At 38.0% G+C, this 13,413-nt stretch overlaps 1 protein-coding gene across 2 annotated transcripts in view; it reads left to right on the top strand.

Moving 5' to 3' along the window:
- The window catches only part of NCKAP5 (NCK associated protein 5), a 354,162-nt gene that overhangs the window by 245,929 nt on the left and 94,820 nt on the right, over positions 1-13,413 (top strand). The window lies entirely within an intron of this gene.

The following is a 13,413-nucleotide window of genomic DNA, read 5'->3' as shown; positions in this document are numbered from 1 at the left end:
ATTTTTTAAATCCCAGTATTTTGTGGATGTTCTCCACTGGCTGCGTAGGAAATCCCAGTTCATTTACCTCAGCTGTTTGAGCTGAATCCCTTCCAACTCTTTACTTACAACATAGTAAAATAATTTCTCTTTTAATTTTTCCTTACTAACCTTAAAAATGCTTAAACAGTATTGACATGTCATGGTGATGCACTTTTTCCTAATTTGATAGCGATTTCTTTTTTATTCATCTTGTAGAAATACAGTGTTGGAGATTATAGAAGGGGTTCTGGGCAGGTATATTTACACTCATACACTGGATTTAGGGGCACTGTGCTGAATTCCAGCTTGTAAGGGTTGGCTCCTGTGCTGGGAAATGCTTAACTACACATGTGAAATCTGTGTTGTTAACATACTCTTGAAATTCGATATTCACTGGCTTTATTATGCAGCTAATTTGATAGTCCACAGCAGAAAATACCCAAATGGTTATTTTTAAGTCTGCTTAATCTGTCATGGTGACAAGCACAGATTTTAAGATTAGTTATAAATATATAGAGGGGATAGATAAATCAAATGTGGAATAGTCTGACATTGGTCCATTATGCCTGAAACTGATTTTTGCTGATGGTTCTGTAGATACCTGATTATCACTAAGTATTAAATTTCAGTGTACAGTCAGAAAAGCTACACATGGATGCATTGTAGCCTCATGTGCATGGATGTGGGTAGCTGCATGCACATTTTAGTGTACAGCTGTCTGTTTCAGGTGAGAGTTTTGTTTATTCATAAGGACAATCTAATTTTTTTCTCTTTGTTTTTGGTTTTTATTATATGTTTTCACATATTTCCCACCCCTTCCAGTTAAGTTGCCTTTCCCCATATGGGGTCAGATGTTCCATTTTTTTTCACCTTAGGCTGAGCACCCACATGGGAAAAACAGGTCTGTGTCCCTGCTCTGCCCTCAGGAATGTGCAATTCTCACCTTCCCACACAGAAGGGAAGGTGATCTTCCCTTCCTGACCCCTGGGCCCAAGTTTCCTGTGCAGGTGGAGACGTGGTCACCTTGCCTGGCAGGGCTCCCCAGCTCCAGCTGGGATCTACAGGCACATAATGCCATCTAGAGGGCAGAGCTTCTTCCCTTCCCACAGGAATACCTGGGATCCCCGCTGGCCTTCCATCACCTGTGGTGACAGTGCTCTTCATCTTTGTGATTCATGGGCTTTCCTATTCCTCTTCTGGGTATTTGTACTCAGACAAGACCAATACTTGGAAATTATTTAGGAGAAGTGCTCAATTGGTGATTGCAGCTGTTTCCCTTTAATAAGCCTGCAGGTTTCTTTCTTGTCTTCAGTCAAATGGTGTGTTTCTCCAGAAAAACCCTTCTGATTTTAAGTGTTCTGGGTCTTAACGTTTAAGTTCTTCAGGAAAAAGTTATTTTAAATAGAGGAAGAAAGTAATACCTGTATTTTTCATTCAGCTTTTCATTGAACTCTAAGAAGTACTTACACATTGGCTACTTTGCTAGACAAAATCCTCTGTAAAGTTATTGCAGCAACAGTTTCAGATCAGCTGAGAAATGTGTGTGAGGGTCATGCATTATGTGAGGCTGCTGTGTGTTTAAACAGAAGTTAGAATATTTTCTTCTATTGCATCTGTCCTGCTGCAACATTTAGTTAGCATTTCTCTTAACAGTTAATGGTAATCTGGAAATGAGTGGAGGCTTCTCAGCACTGAGGTCATGGGGCTGAAAGAGCTGAAGTTTCTCCTTAATTGCCTCCTATAGCTCCTCTTTCATCTTTTGAACCTTACAGAGTTTGCTCATTCAGACCTTAGATGTGTCAGAGAAAAGTCTGTTGCACCCTCTTTGGTAATTTCCTTCAGTCTTATTTGATGTCATTATACTTCAGCTGCTGTTACCAATAATGACCATTATAATATTCTTTTTATTAAATAACGAGTGTGCTTTCTGTAACTTAAGTCTGATCTGTACCTCATAAAAAGGATTTTGTAACACGTTGTAGTGTCTCCCCAGTGCTGTGCAGAGATTACTGTTACACACATACATGCATAAATTTGATTCAATTAAGGTAGGAGGTGTGAAACAGAGAAAAAGGCTCTGTTGCAAGCTTTATAAACAGCATCTTCTTTTTATATAATGCCCTGCCATGCAAAGTAGTTCAGGTAGCAGAAGCAGTGTAATTGCATGGAACAGCTTTCATTTGAGCTAATTAGCTCTTCCTGAGAACCAGGGTATTGGCCCCAGTAGAACAATGCAGGAGCAACCTGAGCCAGCTTTAGCAGATCTTTGCAGATAGTGTTGACATAACTTCACTTTTAAGGACAGTCTTCCTCTTGGCTCCTCTTGCTGTGGCACAATATAGGTTTTTTCCATTCCAGTAATGGTTGTCTTTATACTCTTTCTCAAATATTTTGCCCTTTGCAGTGACCCCAGGGTAACTATCCAAAATTTTAACCATTTAGATGAATAAAAATAGGTATTCTTAGTTCATTGTAAAAAATAACTTTGCCAGTATTAGGCAGAACCTGCATTTTTCACAAAGACATTGAACAGAAATAAGAGATGAGTATTGATTCTCTTTTTTGAGCAAGTGATTTGCCTCACTGGTGACATCTGCCAGGCAGGAATATTTCCCAATTGCAGGCCAATCTGACAGAGCAGTAATGTGATCAGTTCTAGGTATATGTGACATTGCATAGTATTTCATACATTGATTTAATTTTGTTCTTTTCTCTGCATTTTCCCTTTAGGCCAATTGATTAATCACTGATCCTGCTCTTGAACAGGGGCTTGGAATAAGATAACAGCAACATTTCCTCATCTTTGATACTAATGTTATTTTATTTGGCTATCAAATTCAGACATGTGAAGGTGGTGCAGTTCCTGTGGCTGCACTTGAGCTGTGTTTAATTATGTGTGGTGTGAATTTGGCTCATTCTGCAGATCAGGGCTGTGCTGCTGCTGCTCCTCTGCTTTTCACACCTGAGCTTCTTCCTGGGGCACCCCTGAACCCCATCAACTTTGACCTGAAGTGTGTGCCATATTAGACTGCTATTTTTAGCCAAACCTTGTTTTTTTTTAAGGACTTCTGGTTTGACACATTCTCAAAAGTTGTGGTCTAAGGCATTTCTTGGACCTCCTAGAATGTAGTTTGCCAACAAATGTAAGTACAAAGAACAAAATGAGACAAATTTTATATGCTGAAGAGCAAGGTTAAGTTAATAATTGAGAAAGAGTTTAATATAACACAGTTGCACTTAATAATGTATAATTACAATAGAATTTGATTCCACGTAGCTGCCTTGAATGTATATATTTCTGTACAGGTTTTTTGTTTTCTTTTTTTTCATAATGTACAAAGCTATAAAAATATCCAAGTAGAAAAATTCCTCTGGCACATCTCTCTTGTGTGCAGTGAAAAGTTCCCAACAGGCTTCTTTTTTATTTTGGTACTATGGGATACATTTTTGTCCTGGCAGTTGAATTCCTTAGGGCTTCCCTAATGTTGGAAGATATCCTGTTATAATTGTGTGTCTGCCTTGGGAATGGTGTAAGAGGAGCAGATCCTCAGGCTGGTGCTGTGTGCATTTTGGGGAGTCACTCTGACTCCAGGTGAGCCCAGCAGCAGCTGGAGATCCTGTTCCCATTTCCTGTGTGAGAAACCCAGTCCATTGCATCCAGGGCCACACCGCGGTGTGAGCTGCAGCCTGCTCAGTGTCATGATCAGAAAAATCACTGGAGATGAGGACACTCACAGCTCATCCATGCCAAAAAAAGGCCAATGTGGATGGACCTGATGTCAGCCAGCTCAGAAGGAGACATTTCCTATAAGTTGTTAGGGTCACAGTCTGATGCTGTCACATCACACAGTTTCCATGGGGTCCTTGTCCCACCTTCTGTGAACACAGTCTGACAGGGCAGAAAAAAATAAACCAAAAAAACCTCTAATGTGCTGAATCTTTTAAAAGGCAGAATTTGAGACCTGAGCTCTTGTTCGTCTGGGCCAAATACAGCTACTCTGCAAATTCACTCTAAAAGATTAAAAATTAAATGAATCAGAACGTTCAATTTAACAAATGTCAGTGCAGAAGCCACGTGTTGCTGTGTGGAGCAAGGGGCATTGCCCAATTCTTGCTGTGTGCCTGTAAGAACAAAAGAGAAAAACGTTCTGAGCTCTCAGGAGAAACAGGGTGACGTTTGCAAATAGACTTTCATTTCAGCTAGCAAGAAATGAGCAGTAATTTTGTGATTCAGTTATTAGGAGTTGGCTAGTGGCTACAAAAGCAATTGCTGCACGTTATGTGGCATTTGATGCTCTCCATAGCACAGCACCAATGCCTGTCCTGCTCCACTTGGCTTCACAACTCCTTAGCTGGGAGGGACAGAAATAACTGAAGCCATCAAGAGAAGTTCATTCTGAAATACCTGGGGAGGCTGACTTATGGGTGACTTCTGATGAAGAGAGTGGAATTGCAGGAAACATCGCCTTCAGGAATAACTCAGTGCTCCCATGTAGTTAAAACAGAAAAACTTGTTATAAATTTATGTTGGGAGCTGTGAAACAGGCGACATTAATAGCTTATTGTGGTGGAAAGCTTTTAACTTGAAGTCTTTAAAGGAATAAAGTAAAATGATTCAGCATAGGAGGAGGAAAAGATTATATTTTATTATGTTTAAAAATACTTTGTGGCAGTATCAATTACATCATCACATAATTTTTAAATCTATTGCATAGTACAACAAAGAAAAGCCATTATTTTTCTCAGAATTCAAATTAAAAGAAGCTCAAGGGATGTTTTTTAAAGGGGAAAACCGATTGTGTATTTTATTTTTTCCATTTCAGAAAAAACTCATACATGTTTCTTTGGAAAAATAAAAAAAGAGAAATATTTTCTCACTTACATAGCAGAGAACTGGTATGAGTTTCCCATCACCCAACCAGTGAATGTGACATTCAAGTGAATGGAATTAGAATTTTCCAGACTGTCAGTTTAAATCATTTTATTTCATAATGTTTGAACTAAATGAAGGAACTTAGGATAAGTAATTAGGAAAATATATTTCTTGATAAATATTCAACATTTACTTTCTCTGAAGTCAGAGCAAAACATCTGCTGTTTTACCTTCCAGTAAGATCAAAAATAATTGGGTGTGGGATACATTTGTATTGTAGGTTATGCATTAAATGAGGGGACAAAAAGCAGGAAGGCAGTAAAGTCTGAATATTTTGTTTCTATCATCCGCTCTCATGAGCAAACTCAATTTTGTAATTTCCTTGGGGGAGTTGAATGGGTAGGTAGGGAGGAGGTTGGTGTTGCTGTCCCTTGAAAATGGTGCTAAATTAAGCTCCAAATTTTTACTGTTTACTATAATCTAATAGCAGCCCTTCAGTTCAGGTGCACTGAGCAGCCTGGAAACACCAGTTCAGGCATTAAAGCAATTTTTTTTGCACTGACCTGTGAAATTATATTTTCTTTTCTGTCCAATGTTATTAGAAAAAAACACAGAAAAGCTACTTTAGAGGAGAAGAGCTGCTCTTGATAGATAGAATTTCTAGAAATTAAAAAAAATTCCTGAATATTCTTTATGTAATCCTTGCCTTCCTGATACTTAATTTCAAGTTTTTCTACCTGTGAAGGCAGTTTGTCCCCTGGTCTTTTTTTTTTTTCACATCCACTTCCCAGTGCCAAGAATCAGCAGTAGTATTTCCATATTTTCTCTGAATGTCTCAGAGACAAGAGGGGGAAAATAAGAAACGTTTTCTGCTGGGATGAAGTGGCCCAAACATTAATTTTCCTACAGAGATCTGAAATGACCTATTCTTTTCAACCTCCCCATTAGATGAACCTTGAAGCTTTGTGTGCTACTCAGGTGTGGATAATGAAATCACAGCAAGTACAAAACTGTCACAGTGTCAGTGAGCTCATGGTCAAAATTGCCCAGCTTTGAAGGATAACTCATTCCCAGTAAATTCTGAAGTGGCTTCTCTTATTGCTTGAAAAACTGTCTTAAATACATGACTTTTCTTCAAGATCTGAAATTTTAAAAAACCCCAAAAAACTACCTTTTGAAAACTTATTTTAAAAGTGGTTGACATATGTATAATTTCAGTAGGATTCAAAGCCAAAACTTAGCTATTGGTTTCAATGTCACTCCTAAATTTGATAAGTCTTCTCCAAAATGTTTCCTTGCAAAGCAAAGCAGCTATTTTCTTTGAAAATGACTGCAACAACAGCTTTTTATTGAGCTTCAGTGCTGGGTTAACAGATAGTCAATGGTTTTCAACTAATCTTTACTAATTTCAAATAATTACTATTTCAAAGAGTTAGAATTTTGCTTGACAAGAAAAAATGAAACAAATGCAACTAACCAAATCTGATATAATTGGCTCCTATAAGAGTTTTCAATGCAAAGATATTTAGGTAAGTGTCACATACAAGTTGATATTAAACGCAAAATGCCATTTTGGATTAATCAAGTCCTCACCACTTCCCTTTATCTGTCTGTGTTAATTGTAAGAATTTTAGTTTGATGTACAATTTCACGATCTTAGACCTTTTTTCATGGACCAGGGATTTTTATTTCTTTGACAGAAGAAATGACTGCCTGTGAATATTACATGGTGAAGCACAGTAAGTCTGTCAGAGTGAAATGCACTCAGTTCTTAAGGGGAGCAATTCCATAAGGGAACAAATCATTTAAAACAAGAAGGGGGAGAAAAAAAGAACGGGATGGGAATCTTGGTGGAGCTTTTGGCTCTCCATACTTGTTCTTCTATGCTTTATCAAGTGTGCATGTGTTATATAGACCAGTCTTTAGGAAATACAGTTGTATGCTGGCTGTCTCTGCTTCTTCAGATCTCTTTTACTCCTAAAGCTCAAAAAATGTTTTATATGGCATCATTTCGAAGAATTTTTTGGGGGGAAAAAAGGCATCCTTCATAATTTTAAGCCATTTCTACAAAGGTCTGTATTGACAGTGCTTTACTAGTGGAAATGTTGAGAGTCTATTATTATCTCTGTAAATACTGGTAGAATTTGCTGTTTTCTACCATTTGCATGCAGGTAAACATACAACTCTATTATTGATATATCTGTTAGCAGTAGCCTACGTGATTATTTACTTGAAGATAAGCCTGTGCTTATAATGCAGTCTGTTTTGCTAGATCTATTCCTAACCTTCTTAAAATGTCAACTCCAAACATTTCTGTGGTGTCAGAAGGGAAAATGTTGAAGGTTTTAAAGGCTTGTCATTCTTAGTTACTTTAGAGTTAACCAAAAGAATAAAAAAGCAAATATTGCCATTCATGAACCAGTTGAAAATTTCCATCCCCAAATTTTGGGGGGTGAAAGAAAAAGGTTTTTCACAGAGGAATTCCCAGGAATATGAGTTTTGCTTTAGTCACTTTTAGAACACACTCCCATCAGCAGTGTATGAATCTCATTTGGTTCTGGTTTGTTGGATTGGCTCTAGAAGTTTGTACATTTATCCAATATAAGTAAATTTGAAGGAATAAATTCTAGTTGCACTCTTCTTTCCAAAGGGAGGCTTCCTCATTTAGGTTGGACACCCATTGTTTCATCTGGTGTGAACTGGGGAATAAATGCTCAGCAGACAGGAAAAGCTTTCTGTGGTTATGAGCCCCATCCAGGGCTGTGGGTGGGAGTCTCTCTCTGCAAAGTGCTAAAAATCTGCAGATAAATGAGCAAGTTCTGTGTTCTGATCTTTGACAGCATGGAATCCACACAAATTTTAAAACTGTTACATAATTTCTGCTGTAAGTTCATGTTTAAATACATGAATCTGCTCATCAATAATTGGTGAGGCATCATAGGAAGCTGCACAGACCTTGGGCTGCTTTTTGTTCACAACATTTAAACCCAAGGGTTTTTTGTAACCTTAAGTGGTTCGTTTCCTGATGTTGAATAAATATCTTCTGATTTCTAGCATACATTAGAAGCACGAGTCTACAAACCCATGGGTAGCACAGCTCTAGCAGAGCATGTCCTGGGAGATACACTGCTTTTGATATTTAATGTAGTTTTGTAACAGTAAAGAATTTTTAAAAAACATTGTTGAAGTTGTGAACTGCAAGAATGATCCCCACCAGTGCTGCCCAATAAGGGCCTTTTTATAGACAGAATTATAACTGACACTTGTATGGTTCTGTGTTTTATTATTTAACATCACATGTGTATTACTTCCATGCCATGTTTTAAGTGAATAGGATTAAACACTGGCTGAGTATTTCAGATAAAATATGTCAAATGTTTAAGTGGGGTTAAATATAACAGGCCATTAAAAAATAAAACAGAAAATGATGCTGCTGATAAGGCTGAGTGTTTTGAAGCAAGGGTGAGAAGCTTGGCTGTCATCATATCACTGGTTTGTTCTTTGTGGTGTTTTTTCTCCCATCGCTATGATCTTTGCTATTTTTCTCCCATCGCTATGATCCAGAAGAAATAGTTAAGACTGGGACATTTAAATAAAAAAGCATTTTATTTAAGTATTTTTCCACTAAATTCACTGATTATTTCATCAGTAGGTAGCACTGCCCAGTCTCAGTGTCCTGAGGATGTAGGGCCAGGGAGCAGAGCTGTTCAGCAGGGAGATGCTCCATGGTTGCCCAGTCTTTGATCTGTTGTGGAAAAAGTGTAAAAGACAAGGTGGAAACATGCAAATGTTGACAGGTGGCCTTGAGGTGCAGTTCTTTTACTCCCAGCAAAGAGCTGTCTTTACTAATATAAAAGGCACTGGAAGGTGGCCAGTGGAAATGCTGTTATAGTGCTAGAATTAAATTAAGGCTTTTGTTGCTACAATTACATTGATTTAAAAGCAAAAATGTAATTTTCAGCTCTTCTGACCAGCATAAGTACGGTGTTAAACTTTTCTCTGACAATTTGTTGGCTTAGTCTTTCAAAGGACAAATTCTCTGCATAGCAGGGACAGAAACATGCAAAAAGTTCCCTGTGACCAAAGACACAGAGGTGGTTCAAATGGTAAACTCTTCCTACAACAGCAGCTTACCACAAATGCTCCAAGGACCTAGGGAAAAAATGCAACAGCATCACTTCTTACTTTGCCAACAACAGGGTTTGACCTCTCATGTGCTGTAGAAAGCTGTGACCACAGAAGTATACAAAATCAGAGGCTGGAGGCAGGAAAAAATTGCTGAGTACATTTGAAGTGCTTGGACAGCTCTTAATACACTGCACTGGCCATGACAAATGAATGTCTGTGTAAATCAATAAAGCTTTCTATAAATGGACAAACGGTTTAGTATGAATAACAAAGGAGTGCACATGCTAACTGTGGGGTAGCATTCTGCCAGGGATTTTAAAGTTCACTGTCATAACTTTGTTCCTCTTGACCTTTATTGATGATACCTTCAGAGCATGCTGAGCTGCTAACTAGACATACAACCTTTAGACCCTCATCTCCTGCCCATGACTGGATGATCTTTAAAGGTCCCTTCTGATCCAGCCTATGGTTCTATGATCTCCTCTTCCCTTGGTGCAAAATGCATATCACTCCCTGCTTTCTTCTTTCTTCCCCCTCCCATCCTTTTATATTGTCTCCACTCTGAGACAAAGGTTGAGTAAGGAAAACTATATTGTACATAATTCTGTTTTAATCATGCTTCTCTTTTATTTGTGCATTCTAGTAGAAAATTCAATTAAATTTAATAGTTAACTAATAGTTTTAATAATTTCATTATAAAAGTGCAGAGGATTGTCTGTTGAAGCACCAGGTGTGTAGCTTTTTATTAACTCTGAAACTGTGCAAACAGCTGCCCCACAGGAGAAAATATCTGTGGGAGAGAGAGAATTTAGCTGACTCAAAAAAGTTTTATCATTACCAGGGCTATGTTCTTTCGTCCTGAGGAAGGAATTAAAATCAATTGACAGAGTGTCTCATAATGACTGTATGTTAGCAATGGTACCAATTCAAGCAGCCTGTTTTGTTAAAGCAGTCTGAAGTTTTACCTTTCAAACTCCATCTCACAATTCAGAACCATGTTGTCTCTAATGCAGGAAGCTGAAGGTGGCTTAACATTATCCAAGTCATCTTTAAGTTTTCCAGTGTTGGGAGAGGCTCTAGTGCAAAATACTTTCAAAATCAGAATTGGGAGGGACATCTGTTTTGACACTTTAGGGTCCTTGAGTCTGTAATGATCCAAAAGCAGCAGGTACTGATGTTGCATTTAGTGGTAAGTTGTGCCACAGGTACTTTTGGCTGACTGAATGCTGCTGTGCTTTGTGAGCTGTCCCCCAAAAAACAACATGTGTGTCTGAGGTGCTGGTGGCAGGCACTGAGTGCTCCATCTTTGCTCAGCTGCATCCCTTTTAGTGTTGGCAAGGCTGAGGGACAGAAAATCATTGTTCATTTCTGTGTGTGACACAAAATATACATAAATTCCTGGAGGACAGCTATGCCTAAACTAGGAATCACTGCAGAAATCAGGGGCTATCTGAGAAAGTGCTGTTCTCAGGCCTCTCAGCTGCTTGTTCTCAGCAAGCTCAGTTTTCCCTGCACTGTCCCCTGCCAGGATTACAGCTGGGGTCAGAACTGTCACTGCCCCAGGTCCCTGCAGGTGTGCAAAAACTTTCCAGCTGTGAGAAAAGAGAGGGGCTCCTTTCTGCAGCTTAGCCTTCTCCAAGTGTGGCCTGAAAATAAAAATGGAAATTTAATAGCAGTTTCCTTCAAGGAGATGTACTCTGCTTAACTGGCAAAGGATGCCCAGAATATACAATACGAGAGGAACGCAGATCCTTTGGAGTAAAAATTGAGCAGCCTTATAATAACATCAAAACCCAGTGATTTCTGTTAAATAAATGAAGGTTTGGATTAGGAGGCAGGGTTTTGAGACTGTAAGTGCTATTACAAATTTTCCAAATGAACACTTTCTGGGAATGAGGATTATTATCAAGTATTTGGTTGCACTGTAGAGTGATTTAATATATCAAGTACTGGTTTTCTCATGATGTGGGAACTGGCAGAGATTCTAAAGCAAAGTCAGTCAAGTGTTCCCTTCCAGTCTATTCCTCATTTCAAAAGTGCCAAATAAATAGGCATGATTTGCTTGGCAATCAAGAAGCACAAAAGTCAAGCTAACATTGACTGCATTACATCCTTTCACTACAATTTTAAAACCAGTGGTGTGAGAACAAGTTTTATTATACAGATGTTTCCACTGTGGATTGATAAGAGCTGAAATGTAGCATTTATTTATAATGCTGTCAGGTTTAGATTTCCTAATTTTGGTAGCCTGTTTCTAATGGAATAGCTTACTGAAATCAGAGGTTCAGGGAAGAGATCCAGGAAGATGTAGCATTACATTTTACAGCATTCCAAAACATGGGGTAAGAGAAGCATGGGGAGCTCTCTGTGTACAAGGGTGTGCTGTAGTTCTTGTACAGATTTCTGTGTGTAAGCAGTCTGCCCAAACTATTTTAGGATAAAACCATGCAACCTATTTTTATGTTAATAAAAATGAAAATTAGAAATAAAATCCATAAATATATCTATATGCGTGAGTGAAAGTCTGTGCAGACTAATCCTTTAGTGATTGCTTCAAAACAGTAAGAATTTCTTTTGGGTGGCATTTTAGGGGGGTATTCATAGAAAAAATGTCTGAAAATCTTTAACTGAGGAATACTTTTATGTAAGAAACCTCTCTTTATTTGATCGATCAATCTGCAAGAATATGTCTGTAAAAGCAAACTATGGCCTCTTCAGTCTGGAGGACTATTTACCCTCCAGCTTCTGATTTTTTACTGCTGCTTTTGCAGCTTCTTCTTCTCCTTTGCTCCTTCTGCATCTGCCACTTTTTGCTGCCTCATCCCACGGTGCTCTCTGCAGGATCACCCATAGACTTTTTATAGCCTTATGTTGAACCCATTCATAGGTGACATTGTGAAAATATGATGCAGAGCATTTTACCACCTTTGCTGGCTTTAATTGTACCCTGGAGATAAAGCACAGATTCTCTACACTTGCTTATTTAGACTTTTAAATAAGTAAACTCTATATGCCCTTGTTTCTTACCACACTTTTACACTTCAATCTCTTTCAAGATGCTGGCTAATAGTGTACATTTGCTTTTGCTTCCTAGCCTTACTTTTATGATTCAGCTGAATTTGAAATTTTTATTAATGAATCAATTTAATAGACTTTGGGATTCTTATTTTGTTGATTCATTGACTTTTTTCAACAAGGAAGAGGCAACTGTGCATCTTTCACTGAGTCTTTCCATACAGCACATTACATTAATTTTCCTCTAAAACTACAAATGTTAACTCATTTATCACTGTTGTTTTGTGTAACCACAATTCCACTGAAACAGCACTTGTTTAAGTTTTATAGGTTGACAGAAGGTTAAAGCAATGCAAGTACTGTAAATTGCATAATAGTTGTAATTATAGGAATGTATTGATTCTGGTGTTATGGTTATGTGATGGGAAGTTATGCATGGGAGGCAGAGAGATTTCTAGAGCCAGTTTTCACTCATATATTTTTATATATGTTGTTTTACTTTCTCAGTCTTTAAGAGAAGACTAGTTGAAACTTGCTCTGATGAAACTGCATCACACTTTTAGAGATTTTCCTCTTCCCATACTGTAAGAATTCTTAAAGTCAAATAGATATATAGAGAAAAATACTTTAGTTTACTGTGATTTACTTACCAGATTGTGCTATTTTTAAACTTTCACTATGCAAAAATGTGAGCGTAATGAAAACTAAAGACAGATGAAAGGCCCTTTTGCACAGGAATTTTTATCATATTTAAAATTACATATGTGGGAGAAAAAAGTCTTCAAGACTACACTGGGATGTAGCAAAATACCTCTCACTCTTGAAATAATCAGATTTTTTTTTGTAAGTAAAGACTATTAAATTTATCCGGGTCAGTTAAAGGATGTAATAATTCACCATTTAGCTGTGGAATGATCTATGCCTGTGGGGTTCCCCGCTGCAGAACAAGGCTTGAGAGGAGCTGCCACAGTTAAGAGTTTACATGATGTTGGCTTTTGTTTCCCTGTGATAGTGGCTGCCTCTGCTTGTGTCCAAGTGGTTCTTAAGTAAAAAGTTCCCTCCAAACAGAAAAGGGAGAGGAAGAGAGGAAGATATGTCAATATCTTTTATAGTGTTTCATTACCAACTCTATTGCACCTGACAAGGTGAGATGGTGGACATACATGGAATATCTGCTAGGATATTGTTCTCAATTGTGATGCAGGGTGTGAATAATCTCATAAATGAATGTCACTTCTGGTTTTACTCAAAGCACCAACCTGCAGCAAAGTAAACTGTATGATGCATTTTATTCTGGATCTTGAAGAAGTACGGTAGGTAAGCCCTCTAAGGATTTTTGTGAATTATCATGTGATGAAATATATCCTTTGCTAAAT

The sequence above is a fragment of the Passer montanus genome, unplaced genomic scaffold (assembly GCF_014805655.1).
Source record: "Passer montanus isolate IOZ18808 unplaced genomic scaffold, ASM1480565v1 scaffold1, whole genome shotgun sequence".
Taxonomy (NCBI): domain Eukaryota; kingdom Metazoa; phylum Chordata; class Aves; order Passeriformes; family Passeridae; genus Passer; species Passer montanus.
This window is presented reverse-complemented; position numbering and strand designations above follow the sequence as displayed.